This window comes from Alosa alosa, chromosome 17 (genome assembly GCF_017589495.1).
Source record: "Alosa alosa isolate M-15738 ecotype Scorff River chromosome 17, AALO_Geno_1.1, whole genome shotgun sequence".
NCBI classification, from domain to species: domain Eukaryota; kingdom Metazoa; phylum Chordata; class Actinopteri; order Clupeiformes; family Clupeidae; genus Alosa; species Alosa alosa.
The window spans coordinates 23474593-23489508 of NC_063205.1; positions in this window are offsets into that span (position 1 = coordinate 23474593).

Below are 14916 nucleotides of genomic sequence, written 5' to 3' on the forward strand. Positions count from 1 at the left end.
CTCCCTCAAGATGAGACCCATGACTGTGCTGCTGCCAATGCTGTGCACGTGGTTCTAATAGTGACATCATGCTGTGCACGTGGTTCTAGTAGTGACATCTTGCAGATTAGAATCACTAATGTGGTCTAATACTAATTACTAATGTTAACATTTCTTTTTTGTATTATTCATTTTTATAGGGGGGGCTTTCATGCCTTTAATCCGATAGGACAGTTGAGAAAATGACAGGAAGCAAGTGGGAGAGAGAGACGGGCTGGGATCGGGTCACTATCCTGGTCGGGTGGGATCAGGTCACTGGGACACTATCCTGGTCGGGTGTGAGATCGGGTCGCTATCCTGGTCGGGTGGGATCGGGACACTGGGACACTATCCTTGTCGGGTGTGAGATCAGGACACTATCCTGGTCGGACTTAAACCCGGGTTCTCGTGGGGACATGCACTAGAATATGGTACGGGCGCTGTAACATCTCGTGTTCTCCATCAGAGAATTCAGGTTATATCCTTAACCATATGTTTTTTTGTTTGTTTGTTTGTTTGTTTGCATTATTGCTGTTAGCTTTTCATTGGAGGAGCACTGATCTCATCCAGTGACCTGCAATGTGAACAAAGGGAGAAGCTAAGAACACAAAGAGTTGGAAAGCACTCAAGGTGAGGGTTGACTTATGACTTTGACTATGCTAACATCACTACTTACAATGCTAACATCGCTACATACCATGCTAACATCACTACTTACAATGCTAACATCGCTACTTACTATGCTAACATCGCTACTTACCATGCTAACATCGCTACTTACTTTGCTAACATCTCTACATACCATGCTAACATTGCTTTTTAACATGCTAACATCGCTACTGCTGCGACTCCTGCTGATGTTAAACAACTTTGTGTCATTACTGCTGATTTGCTGCCATTGCACTAGCTTTAAAGCATGGAAGATATTTGAACAGCAAATAATTGGCCAACAGTCTCGCTGTAATGTGGGTTACAGCTTATTTTGACTCTTTTTTTTAACTGACTGCTCAACCCTGTGTGTGTGTGTATGTGTGCGTGTGTGTGTGCGTGTGCATGTGTGTGTGTGCATCTAAGCTTTTGAGCTTCATCTTACCATGATGGTCATGTTTAGACTGACCTTGACGCTCGAGTCATATCTGACACATGTTCTTCCCCAGCATACATGAATACACACACACACACACACACACACATCCCAAATGTCCCCCAGTCAGAGCAGGCGGCAGTTGTTTGCATAGACCTTCAGCAGCACGTCTCATTGAGCTGTGAGTCCCCTTCACACGTAAGCTAGAGCAGGAATCACACACACACACACACACACACACACACACACACACACACACACACACACACACACACATGCATACAGGAGGGACACACAAGAGGAACAACACACATGCACACAGGAGAGATAAATACATACAGTACACAAGGGACACACAGAAGCCTCTCCCTCACACATACACACACCCACACATGCACACACACACACACACACACACACACACACGCACACACCCACACACACACACACACACACACAAAACACATAGAGGACCGACACACACACACAGATGGAGGCAGCAGGATGATGTCCATAAACGAGCTCATCTCCCGGTAAATAAGACTATTTTGCCTGCTCTAATTCACAGAGGAGGGCTAGCGATGGAACCTGACCTTCATGCACACATACACAACACACACACACACACACATACACAATCTCTCTCTTTCTCTCTCTCTTTCTTTCTCTTTCTCTCTCTCTCTCTCTGAAATGCTCTCAAGTAGAGACACTGTCAGACAGACACATGCATTCACTTGTGCACACACACACACACACACTGTGTAGATATAGAGCATTGAGGCCTAAACCACTCATGAGTATGGAGATATCCAGGGTAGAGATAAGTTCCAGAGTGCTAGACTGCATGGACATCACGCTTCCTGGGTTTATCACACAGCGTAGAGAAGTGTTCCAGAGTGCTAGAGAGTTCCAGAGTGCTAGAGTGTTCCAGAGTGCAAGAGAGTATGGACATCACGCTTCCTGGGTTTATCACGCAGCTCAGATCAACTACAGTCTGATGGTCCAGTTTAGCAAATTTGTGTTGATGGAATTATTGTTTGTTTATTCACATTCTACGAGCATTCAGAGTGTACTCTGGGTAGTCCATCTGAACACACACACACATACACACTCTGGGCAGTCCATCTGAACAAAGCCCAAGGTCAGTCAAACTGAAAACAGTGCAGACAGTGTTTTGAGGAAATAGGACAATTTCTGACAATTCACTAGTTTGCCCAACGTTATGCTTGCCAAAGAGATTAAAAGCATGGTTGGTTAAAACATGTTTGGCTTGGTAGCTGGCTTTGGTCCTGGAATGCTGTAGTGGAGATCGCTAGCGAGTGATGTCCGCTGGCGCCCCCTGTGGATAGAGGGAATGTGAGTATGAACACATACACACACACACACACACACACACACACACAAGCATACATTACACATACAACTACTAGTGAAATGGGGGAGTAAGGGGAGGAGGTGGGATGATTCACGATGCCAGGACACATGATGTATGGATGAGGAGGCATGTTTAAATCTCCTGGGAGGCCTAGGAGGGGTGAGTTACAGTAATTGCTGTCAATCAACCGTATAGGCTCCTCCCGAACTTTGTTTAGGAAACCACATTTTTTGACAATTTGACAAATTATAGAGACCTTACTTTAGCCTGGTTAGCAACAGACCAGACTAAGATTGGGTCTGGACAAGGTTCATTCACCTCCCATTTTCAAGGGAACGCCAATCAAAATGCTTCTGGACGCAATTGGATAAACCTAAAACCAATCTCAACAAACCAGCATTTTTTTTAAAAACCTCTTCGATGTCATCATGTTAAGCCGACCTCAATGGTTGTGATTGGTGCCTGGGTTTTAGGAATATTGGAAATGGGAGTGAATGGCCTTTGGAATGGAGATTGGCCTTTTTGCCAGACGGATCTGCAGAGCAAATTCAAATTTGCCAAAGGTTTGTCTTGGCTCTCCCAGGCTAACCTTACTTAGCAATTAAACAAAAGTGGTTGCATAGTGTTAAGCCGGGTTCACATTGTACATGGCATGCGCTGCGAATATATATTCTATTTCCCTTCAGCTGAGTACTGAGTATATGTTTTTTATTCTGACTACGACAAACAGGCACTGCTTTTCAATGCAATCAGCCCTCATTCACTGTGAGTTTATCTACTTGGAGAGGTACTTGTTCCTCATTAACAAATTCCTCTTGATTAATTAATTAATTGTGTTAATTGATCCCCACCGGCACGCTGTAATTGCCTCTCGGAGATTAGTGGCCAAGCAGAGATACTGTAGACTTACTTACTTTATATATTTGTCCAGGCCTGTGTTCTATATGTGGGTGTGTGTGTGTGTGTGTTTGTGTGTGAGTGAGTGAGTGAGTGTGTGTGTGTGTGTGTGTGTGTGTGTGTGTGTGTGTGAGAGAGAGAGGGAGAGTACAGTAAAAAAGCACTGTGTGTGTTTAAAAACATAACATATATATATATATATTCTATATTACTGTGTGTGTGTGTGTCTGTGTGTGTGAGTGAGGTTTTGCAGATGTGTGTCACAATATGCTGCTGACTGTCTGGGTCTGTTATTGCAAGGCATCTTTACTGTCTGTGTGTGTGTGTCTATGTCTGTGTTTGTGTGTGTGTGTGTGTGTGTGTGTGTGTGTGTGTGTGTGTGTGTGTGTGTGAGAGAGAGTGTAAGAGAGAGATAAAAGATATATATATATATATATATATATATAGAGAGAGAGAGAGAGGGAGAGTGTGTGTGTGTGTGTTTGTGTTTGTCTGTGTGTGTGTGTGTGTGTGTGTGTGTGTGTGTGTTTGTGTGTGTGTGTGTGTGTGTACTGAGTGACTGGCCTGTTATTGCAGGTCATCACTGTAGATTAAAGAACTCCTCACAAGGGAGACGTGCAATTTAGCTCCATGAAAAAGAAATTAAACTGTAGAATGAAGTGACAGATATGCTTAGGGAGAAGGGAGCAGTATGTGTGTGTGTGTGTGTGTGTGTGTGTGTGTGTGAATGTGTTTGGTGACGTGATTCATGATGGTCTTGTCAGTGTTGGCTCTTGTTGATGGAGGATAATTTTGGTTTTGACAGTAAATGTGCTTTCAGACCTTTCTCTGAAACACCGTAAATACACACACACACACACGTTTCTCACGAAGGCAAGACATTGACATGGAAAACTCATGAATGTCATTGTTTCTCTCTTTTTCTGTCCCTCTCTCTTACTCTCTCTTTCTCTCACTCTCTCTTACTCTCTCTCAAACACAAACACACCTCCCAACATCATATGGATGTCATGGTGTCACTCAAATGCACACAATCTCACACACACACCCACATAACACTCACAGCAAAGACACACACGCACACAGACACACACACGCACACACACACAAACACACCCACACACACACTCACACAATCGCCCTCGCACACGCACACGCACACACACACACTCACACACAGGCATACTCGCACACACACACACACACACACACACCTGTACATACACAATCCGCTCTAAGAGCTTCACTCTGACATTAATACCGACCTGCATAATTGAAGTCCACATCACAGGGAGGACGATGAACGGCAAACACACTTCTGCAAGTTGATTGGTCCAGAGCTAATCCCTCCTGGAGAGGGATCAGCTTTTTAAAATCACTCAAGGGTGTTTGTGTGTGTGTGTGTGTGTGTGTGTGTGTGTGTGTGTCTGTGTGTGTGTGTGTCAAGGGGCCCGAGTCCTCTTACAGTGAGAGCGGTTCTTTGTCCCCAAAGTCTCCACTGGGAATCTCCTGAGTAGAGCTTTCTTAGAGAAGCGTAGCAATATGCTGTTTTATCATGAGCAATTCTCAAATCTCGCTCAGTTTTATGCACATGATGAACTTTTGGCTTTGAGAACCTGTATCAGAGGCCCCTGTATGAGAACCATTATAAGAGACCTATGAGAACCATTATGAGAGACCTATGAGAACCATTATGAGAGCCCTTTGAGAACCATTTTCAAAACACAGTTGCATTCATAGTCTGAGAGCTACTGGCTTGGCCAAATGGGCTGACAAACTATGTTGATTTTGGGGAGAGAACATGCCATGGAGAAGCCGTGGAAGAACCTGAACACAAGAAGATGAGAAGATAGCAAGGATGTAGAATAAACTGAATAAAGTAATGATGATGAATATTAAGGTGATTGTGGTGATGATGATAATGATGATCATGATGATGATGACGATGGCGATAATGGTGAAGATGATGATGATGATGGTTGTGACGACATCACTGATGACGGTGGTGATTATGACAATGATGATTATGACGACGTCACTGATGACGGTGATGATGACAATGATGATTATAGTGATGTCACTGATGACGGTGATGATGACAATGATGATTATAGTGATGTCACTGATGACGGTGATGATTGAATGAATAACAAGAAAAATGAGATGCGATGATGATGATGATGATGTCGACAACAATGATGGTGATCATAAAGATGATGGTGATGATGATTACTATGACGATGAAGAAGAAGGAAAAGAAGAAGGTGATGATGATGATGATGATGATGATGCTAACAAACCTGTTGGGCATCCAGCTCTAGTGGGATGTGTTGCCAGGAGAAGGCCAGATCCAGTCTGTATCCCATCCCAGCTGTCTGCCATCCAGAGCGTTTCAGTGACAGTCTGAAGTAGCCTGTGGACAAATAATAATGTCTGATGCATCGGCTCTGTATACCACAAAATTGATTTCAGATTCACATTTAAAATGCAGAAGGGTTTAATCACAATGGGGGAAAACACCACGGTAATAAGATTCATGTCTGGGCTAAGGAATTGAGATCATTCACAGACACACACACACACACACACACACACACACACACACACACACACACACACACACACACACACACACACACACACACACACTCAGACAGACACACACACACAGACACACAGACACACATACACACAGATCAGCGCATATTGATCCTCCATGCTGCCACAGTCGTTAGGTGTTGCGCTTGTCCGTGCTCCTGGTTTAGCTGAGAACACGCACGTCTAGACGGAGCGTAATGAATGCATTCCCCCTTATCCGAAACCCAGCTCTGCCTTTTATTAGATAAACACCCCCCACCCACACACACACACACACACACATGTGAACACACACAGACACATGAACACATACACACACACAAACACGAACACGAACACGAACACACACACACACACTCACAGACACACACACACACATACACACACACGCAGACACACACACACACGCATGAACACACACACACACACACACACACACACACACACACATACACACGAACACTCACACACACACACACTCACACACACACACATACACACACACACACAGAGGGATTAATTCAGAAGGACTTATCTCCTGATACATTTCGCCTTTAGCACATTCTTGTATTGGGTTCACACACAGTGCACAAGGCTGTTTGGGAATACAAGGGGGGAAATTCACCCAAATTGAAAGTGTTTGTGTGTGTGTGTGTGTGTGTGTGTGTTTTAAGTGTATAAGTAAGAGTGTTTTCAAGTGTATATCATCCTGACTGTACAGTATTCATTCACACTAGGTTATCCATACAGACTCACAGTAAATAGAGTCTAGAATAAGCACAAGGACTCAAATGCAATCACTCACACACACACACACACACACACGACACACTCAGACAACCCTGTGCTGTAATGTTGTTTATGGCCATAGCCTTTTCATGGACCTGTAATCCATGTGGTCGGTGGCAGTCCACATATAGATAACAGTAAATAGAAAATATGTATTAAAGTAATAGATAAAAGTCAGTATAATGAAAGAAAACACACACATACACACACACACGCCTGCACATCACCCTCTACCTGCTGGAGAGACACAGACAGACGCACACACACAAACACATACACACACACACACACACACAGAGACACAAACACACACACACACACACACACACACACACACATCTGTGCATCACCTTCTACCTGCTGGAAAGACTCAGAAAACACAGAGTGTGAAGGGCGAGTGCTGACCAGGCAGGGTCCTGACAACACACACACACATACACAAACACACACACACACACACGCACATGCATCAGTCAATCAGCTTCAGACATGTACATGGGGCAGCCATGGCCTACTGGTTAGCGCTTCGGACTTGTAACCGGAGGGTTGCCGATTCGAACCCCGACTAGTAGGAACGGCTGAAGTGCTCTTGAGCAAGGCACCTATGCGCTCACTGCTCCCCGAGCGCCGCTGTTGTAGCAGGCAGCTCACTGCGCCGGGATTAGTGTGTGCTTCACCTCACTGTGTGTTCACTGTGTGCTGAGTGTGTTTCACTAATTCACGGATTGGGATAAATGCAGAGACCAAATTTCCCTCATGGGATCAAAAGAGTATATATACTTATACTTACTTATACATATGCATAGACACAGCCACACACACACACTGTCTGCTACACACTCATTCACTCAATGACAAGCACACACACATTTAAAATGCACATATGCATGTGTACACACATACATAAATAAACTCAAAAGACAATCACACTGTACAGGCAGGTCAGCACTGCCACATAAACACTGCAACATGTATGCACACACACATACACTCTTATGAAATCATACACACACACACACACACACTCTCTTATGAAATCATGTACACACACACACACACACACTCCCCAATGATCTTCCCTCTCAGCAGTCTCTGGGGGCAAGTGCTGTCATTAGTGTCTCAGGCTGATGATGCGTACGGCCACCTGACAGGCCTGATGTCACGGACGTGTCACCGGTGTCATCTGCGGTCGGACGTCCGGGTAATTTTTCCGAGGGTTCCATGTCTCAGTTGTCACGGCGATGGGTTGCTCCGCGCTGACCAGTTTTATGAAAGCTGACGGATGATGTCACTCTGGCTTCCCATCAGTGGGGCTGCATATTGCAGCATAACCGTATCCATGGCTACCTCTGTCACTCTGAAAGGTGATAGTTGAACCCTCCCATAATTCTTCTGCTAATTGAAATAAAAACAATTAGGAAAAAGCCAATGCAATTAACAAACCCAATTGCAATAGCCACACACTTTAATTTAGATAATATGTTTAAATACTGTTAGACTCAAAATGGTGGGCCTATATCACAATATAACAAACCCAATTGCAATAGCCAGACACTTTAATTTAGATAACACATTTAAATACTGTTAGACTCAAAATGGTGGGCCTAATATCACATTAAACACCTACAAGTACAATCATTGCATACTTTCTAAGAAATATGATAACATTATTTGAAAATGATATTAATATGTTTCTTCTCATTCAATCCAACATCGTCCTCTTTCTTTTCCCTTAAGGCAACCTTGTACAAGCAGTGGTCACTTCATTGATTTTATATTCAATTACTGTTGCTTTCATCATCAAATACATGTCAAATGGAGGTGTAAAGGAACACGTATTCGTACAGGGCGTTAGATTCAACACAGATGTGTTACAAATGTATTGAATGCAGTCTTCAACAGAAGGCTTTTTTTGCTTGTGGACCATGTTTCAACATGTTAAGTGGGAGACCATACTGTATGTCAGTTTAGTCGATTAAAGTAAAAAAACATTTGACACCTTTTCAAAATACTATTCTCATTGCGCATCGGCAATATTGTCAGTGAATGTTAGGCTTGCAGTACCTACAGACTATACCGTACCAAAAATTAACTGAAACATGAGTTCAAAACAAAGGTGCACACCAAACTAGGAAAATAGGAACCACAATGGAAATAAGCCTTTGGGCTTTATTGTGTCATCCCTGACTATTTTAATGTATGACACAGAGGGCCAGATGTACGCTTTTGCGCCCACTTCAGGCGTAATTGTTTCGCAATGTGCATGTAAAATCATCGCGAGGTATATACAAACAGTTTTTTCGTGTTATGCATATGCATTCATGGGAGGATCCAGGGGAAAGTGGGAGTTTAGCGTAAAAAAGATGGGAGGGGAAGCGTAAAGAGCGCCTAATTATGTATTCCGCGGTATGTACAAAGACTGCTCCTGAAAGCGCACGTCTTCTGCGCCTAAATACTTCCGCCTTATAAAAGCAGGTGTTAACCCTCTAGGCGCCACGGTCGAGTTTACTCGATAAGATGCGGTACTGAATAAAACGGCCGATTTAGTCAAATAGGGTGTCATGTCATGTCATACGTCATCCCCGAGTCGAAAAAACGACATGCTTTAAACAAAACTAGCTACAGCGCATTGAATCAGTGCGTGAAATACCGGAGCTAGTGTGCGTGTGAGCCACTTTGTCAGAGCGATATTGTCAACGCCAGCAGTATTTGCATTAGATTATCGCCTAATGGCATCAAAAAGTTTACCTGAAATGAAGTGTTGGGTCTTCTATTCGCGGACCCTGATTCTGAAGGGGAATATCTGCCTTCAGAAAATGACGGTGATTCGTTTAGTTAGGCTTCAGATGCGTCCCTGCCTTGCAATGATGCAGCTGGACAAAGTGAGAGTTTACTCCATAGTTTAGCTTACACCAAGCACAAACGTTGAATCGTTTGCCCAAGTGTTCATCAAGTTCACCAAGTGTCGGAGTGTTCATCGGGAAGTTAGCAGGGTGTTAGTGGTGTGGTGAACGAGGCTGGAGGTAGCCTAATATCCATAGCGCTAGCTTCTGTCTTCTGAACGTGTGCCTCTCCGCAATCGCGGCGACAGTAACGCAGGGAGCCTTTGTCTAATGCCACTGGGTATGTTAGACGAGGTCGGTGCTCATAGGACAGTTAGGGGGAACGAGAGGCAGTGTGGGGAGTCGCAATGAGAGTGACAGTAGGCCTAGTCCGAGCTGCGCAAATTCTCCCACTGACGCCGAGCCAGGCAGATCTGGCCATGCTGCTCGCAACAGGAGCAGAGGTGGTGACACGGGGCAGGAGAGCCATTAGGCCATGCATAGTCTATCACAAGATGATGGGAATGCCGGCCCTGTATGGATAGGATATGGATATGGATAGTCATTATCTCTACAGCAAAAGGTCTGCTACATAAAAAAAATGATTTAATGAAATGAAAATAAATGAAAGTAATGATTTACACTGTTGATTATCTATTTCCCTGACCATTTAGGACATGTGTTCTTTTTTGTGTGTTCATGTCCTTGTGATGTGTGTGTCTTTGTCAGCTAAGAAAAAACAACAACAAAAATATCAACAAAAACAACAAAAAGAAAACAAATACTAACATTGTCTCTTGTCTCTTGTCTTGTCTCGTCATCTCACTCCTGATCTGTGCCTTGCCGTGGCAAGTGAGCTTTTGAACTAAACAGGTCTTGTCTACTTGTGTTTGTGTGTCATCTGAATAATATATATGTGCCCCATACATGGAATCAGAGTGCCTACTGTATGTAGTAAATGGAAAATCTCTACAGCAAAAGGCCAGCCTACCGCTACATGCATTTGGTTTGTTTCTGCCATTTATTAGTAATGATTTATACAGTTTGTTTACTACTTACTATTTACCTGAGCATTCAGTATTGTCCAATATAGCATACAGAAGGTGAGGGACATTTTGGGGAGAAAAAAATGTCTCTCACTTTAGGCGCCAGGCGCCTTTAGTGGTGCATTTTATCATTCAAACATGCAACTTCTCATGAAAATTCTATAATCCAAGATGGCCGCCACCATATGACGTCATAATATGCAAATTAGATATAAACATTTAATCTCTACATAAACTTTGGGTCATCCCTTAATATTTCTCTAATTTACAGAAAGTCTCTATCTCTTATCACTTTTAAGATATAGCCTTTTGAAATGAAGATGTCAAAATCGAACGTTTCGAAAAAAAACCTCTGGCGCCTAAAGGGTTAATCCAAATTGCAATTCAATGCGTCAATAAGAGAACCTTTCAAAGACAACAGAATTGCAATTTAGAGCACCAGTTTTGTAAGTATTTGTAGCTTACTATCAACCTTAACTTTCGTTGGCCTTTCGAATGTCTTACTTTCACTTTCACGTCATTCACTTAAACTTTCCTACTTGCTAGATTGGACCAATCTTCCATAGCCTACGTGCACAAGTAGTTTGAGTAGAACTACTGATCTTCATTATCTCCCTGCTTGTTGACATCTTATCATGTATGGTATTATTTCATGATCGCTATACGTTTGATTCTTTTTAATGTTGTCATCAGTTAAATTCATTCAACTGTGCTTGTATGTAGGCTCTGCCGTTCAGTTGTGGACGTTCGTAAATTGCGTTTATGGGCGGAGAAAGGTAGAGAAAGGCGCAGATTACACTATTTTAACGATTAGTAAAAACAGTGATGAAAGTAATGAATAGAAGAAATTACCCTTCAATCCATTTTTGAAAAAGTGATGGTAAACCAGGCACACAAAATTCTCCATACCGAATACGAGCTACTGCCATCAGGGAAGCGGGTTAGGAAGGAAGGAAGGAAACATACATTTTAAAATGTTTTTTATTTTTGTTTTTTTTAATTGAAGGGCTTTTTTCTCCCTGTATCAGAGCTATGTCCTGCATGTATGAGATTGTTGTCCTGCTTGTATGTGATTGTCGTCCTGCATGTATGTGATTGTTGTCCTGCTTGTATGTGATCGTTGTCCTGCATGTATGTGGGCAGCCGTGGCCTACTGGTTAGCACTTCGGACTTGTAACCGGAGGGTTGCCGGTTCGAACCGCGACCAGTAGACACGGCTGAAGTGCCCTTGAGCAAGGCACCTAACCCCTCACTGCTCCCCAAGCGCCGCTGTTGTTGCAGGCAGCTCACTGTGCCGGGATTAGTGTGTGCTTCACTTCACTGTGTGTTGAGTGTGTTTCACGGATTGGGATAAATGCAGAGACCAAATTTCCCTCACGGGATCAAAAGAGTATTTATACTTACTTATATGTGATTGCTGTTTATCTTATCTTATCTTATCCTATTTTGATAAATACGATGGAAACTTTTGTCTGACAGCGTTCGCAATCTGCGGTTTGTCCATTACGCTGATAACGCTACGTTCGCAAATGTACGTACATCTGGCCCAGAGTATTTTACATATAAGTGGTCAAAATAAAATCAATCAATCAATCAACTGTGATTTTTGACTACAGTTACACCCCTAATAAGGTCAAAGCTATAAATGGCCTTGGAAAAGAGAGATTCTTACAAAATGGAAAAATTAAATACAAAGATGTCTATCACCAGAAGATAGTCATTAGCATGCCCAGTTTGCCCACATGAATTAAGCAGTGGCAACTTGATTTCTACAACTGTAGATAGATGTTTGTTAGATATTTGCAGATCTCTCTCTCACATACGCACACAACCTTGTGAATACACACATACACACACACACACGCACACACATGTGTGTGTGTGTGTGAATTTTGTCCTCTCAGGGCTACTTAGCCTGCAGATGGCAATGTGATCCATGCAAGTGACCCAGCTTTTAAAGGTGCGACCAGGGATTCAGTAGAACCTCATCTCACAGCACACACACACACACACACAGACAAACACACACACACACACACACAGAGCCGATACATTTTTTGCACTAACAGTGAAAGCTTCACTATACTCCTCTGCCTTCTCTGATGCTACTGAATGTTTGAGGTGTTTTTCTGTGCTTAAGCACTTAAAGGAGGGAAAGCATGCACACACACACACACACACACACTCACACACACACTCACACACATACACACGGGACAAACAGACACACACAGACACACACAGACACACACATACACACACGGGACAGACACAGACACACTCAGGCGGACCTGTGCTATGATGTTTATTGGCCATAGCCTTTTCATGGGCCTGTAAGCCTTGCGGTCTGTCTGGAGCCTAATCTTAGCCTAGCGGCAGGACGTCTGCCGGACGGGTGTGAAGGAAGCAGTAAAAGAGGTGCTAAATGAGCTGGGAGGAGTGTGTGTGTGTGTGTGTGTGTGTGTGTGAGTGTGTGTGAGAGAGATATATTTATACGGGTTAGATGATGAATCATGATTTGTGTCATGATTTCTACTTTGTGTGAGTGTGTGCCTGTGTGTTTACGATGTGCATGCTTGTTTAACCGTGTATGTGTTCACATCCGTATCATGTTTTCCTGTGTGTGTGTGTGTGTGTGTGTGTGTGTGTGTGTGTGTGTGTGTGTGATGTGTGTCATGAGGTTTATGTGTGTAATGATCGTTATGCAGTTTGTCAGCTTCCAGAGTGATGTATTATCATTCACAGCCAAACACAGAAGGAGGCTGAGAAAGAGAGAGAAAGAGAAAGAGAGAGAGGGGAAAGACAAAGAGAGAGAGACAGATAGAGAGAGAGAGAGGGAAAGAGAGAGAGAGAGAGAGAGAGAGAGAGAATATGATATAGAGAGAAGGAAATAATAGATTGATAAATGGTAGAAAGGACATGAGGACAGGGGCGGATTGGCAATCTGTGCGTTCAGGAAAAGTCCAGAACGGCCGTCCATCCTTCCTGGCTCAGTGGCTCATAGGCCAAGTAGGGCTACCATCTAGGTCTCCACAATTATGCGTCACTCAAGCTTAATCTATCAAAGCTATCAGTAGGCCTATGTCACTCACTACCAGTTGTCATTGTCATCCAAAAAAGTAAACATGTGCGCCATCGCGTTTTCAATGACACACTATAGGAAACATGATGCAGCCTTTATAGCATTTCACCGCTCTCTATGGTTTGAGCAGTGTTGAAACTTTACATTCAAAACAATGTTATTTCTGGTCTGGCCACAGCACCTCATCCATATTACAAGCATTATGCTAAAGCTCTGATTGCTAATTGTAAAACTGTGTGACAGGTGTTTGCCCATGTGATGAGTCAGTGTGCATAGTAGGGCAATTCACTTTAGAATTTGAATTCCAGTGTGTTCCTTGTGAAAACAGGAGATTTTCTTCATGGAAATTGTGCCAAATGCAGAGAATTGTGTGTAGTGTTGTGAAAAAAGTGTGTTTTACAAATGCAATTTGAGTGTAAAGTTTGTAGTTTAGCAGAATTGGTTCAGGGGGTTGGTGCATGAGTTACATGTTGTGGTCATTGTTAAGTACTATTTTTTGTGTGTAAACAATTGAGAAAAACAGTAAACTCCCAATAGACTTGCTTAAAATGAGTTAATATAAGAACATGTGTAGGTTTTTATAGGCTGTATTGTAATATGCTATCAATGCATGTAATATATTTTAAGTCAATTTATCAATTAGTTTCTACAAAATTCACTAGAAGTCATCATTTAAGGGGCTATTTTCCAAAATGTCTTCACGGGAGAGCATGCCCCCGAACCCCCCTAGCCTTTGGGAGGCCGAAAACGATGTCATGGGGCCCAAATTATCCAGCAGCACCCAATCAATAATTACCATTTTTGACCTTGACTGGCATAGTATGTGAGACAGCAAGGTTGTACTATGTATGGAAGTGGGCCTATTTGGAAGAAAGTCCAGGGCCTTTTTTTTGTCCCAGTCCGTCCCTGGAAGAGGAGGATTTATTGATATATTATTATACAACATATTATGGGGAAGAACATCTCCCTTGAACATATTTCTAACGCTGTGTATCTTGTGTATGTATGTGTGGGTGTGGGTGTGTGTGTACATGTGTAGGTGCTTGAAGTTGCATTAGGTTAATAATAGGAACAAGAACAAACTATGTAATTAGCATGTAAAAATATTTTTAGGTTTTGTTTTAAAATATCTGACTGCATACTGTTCATGTACTCAGTGTGTTTGTGTGAGAGAGATCACAGAAAGAGAGAGCCCTGCAATGACC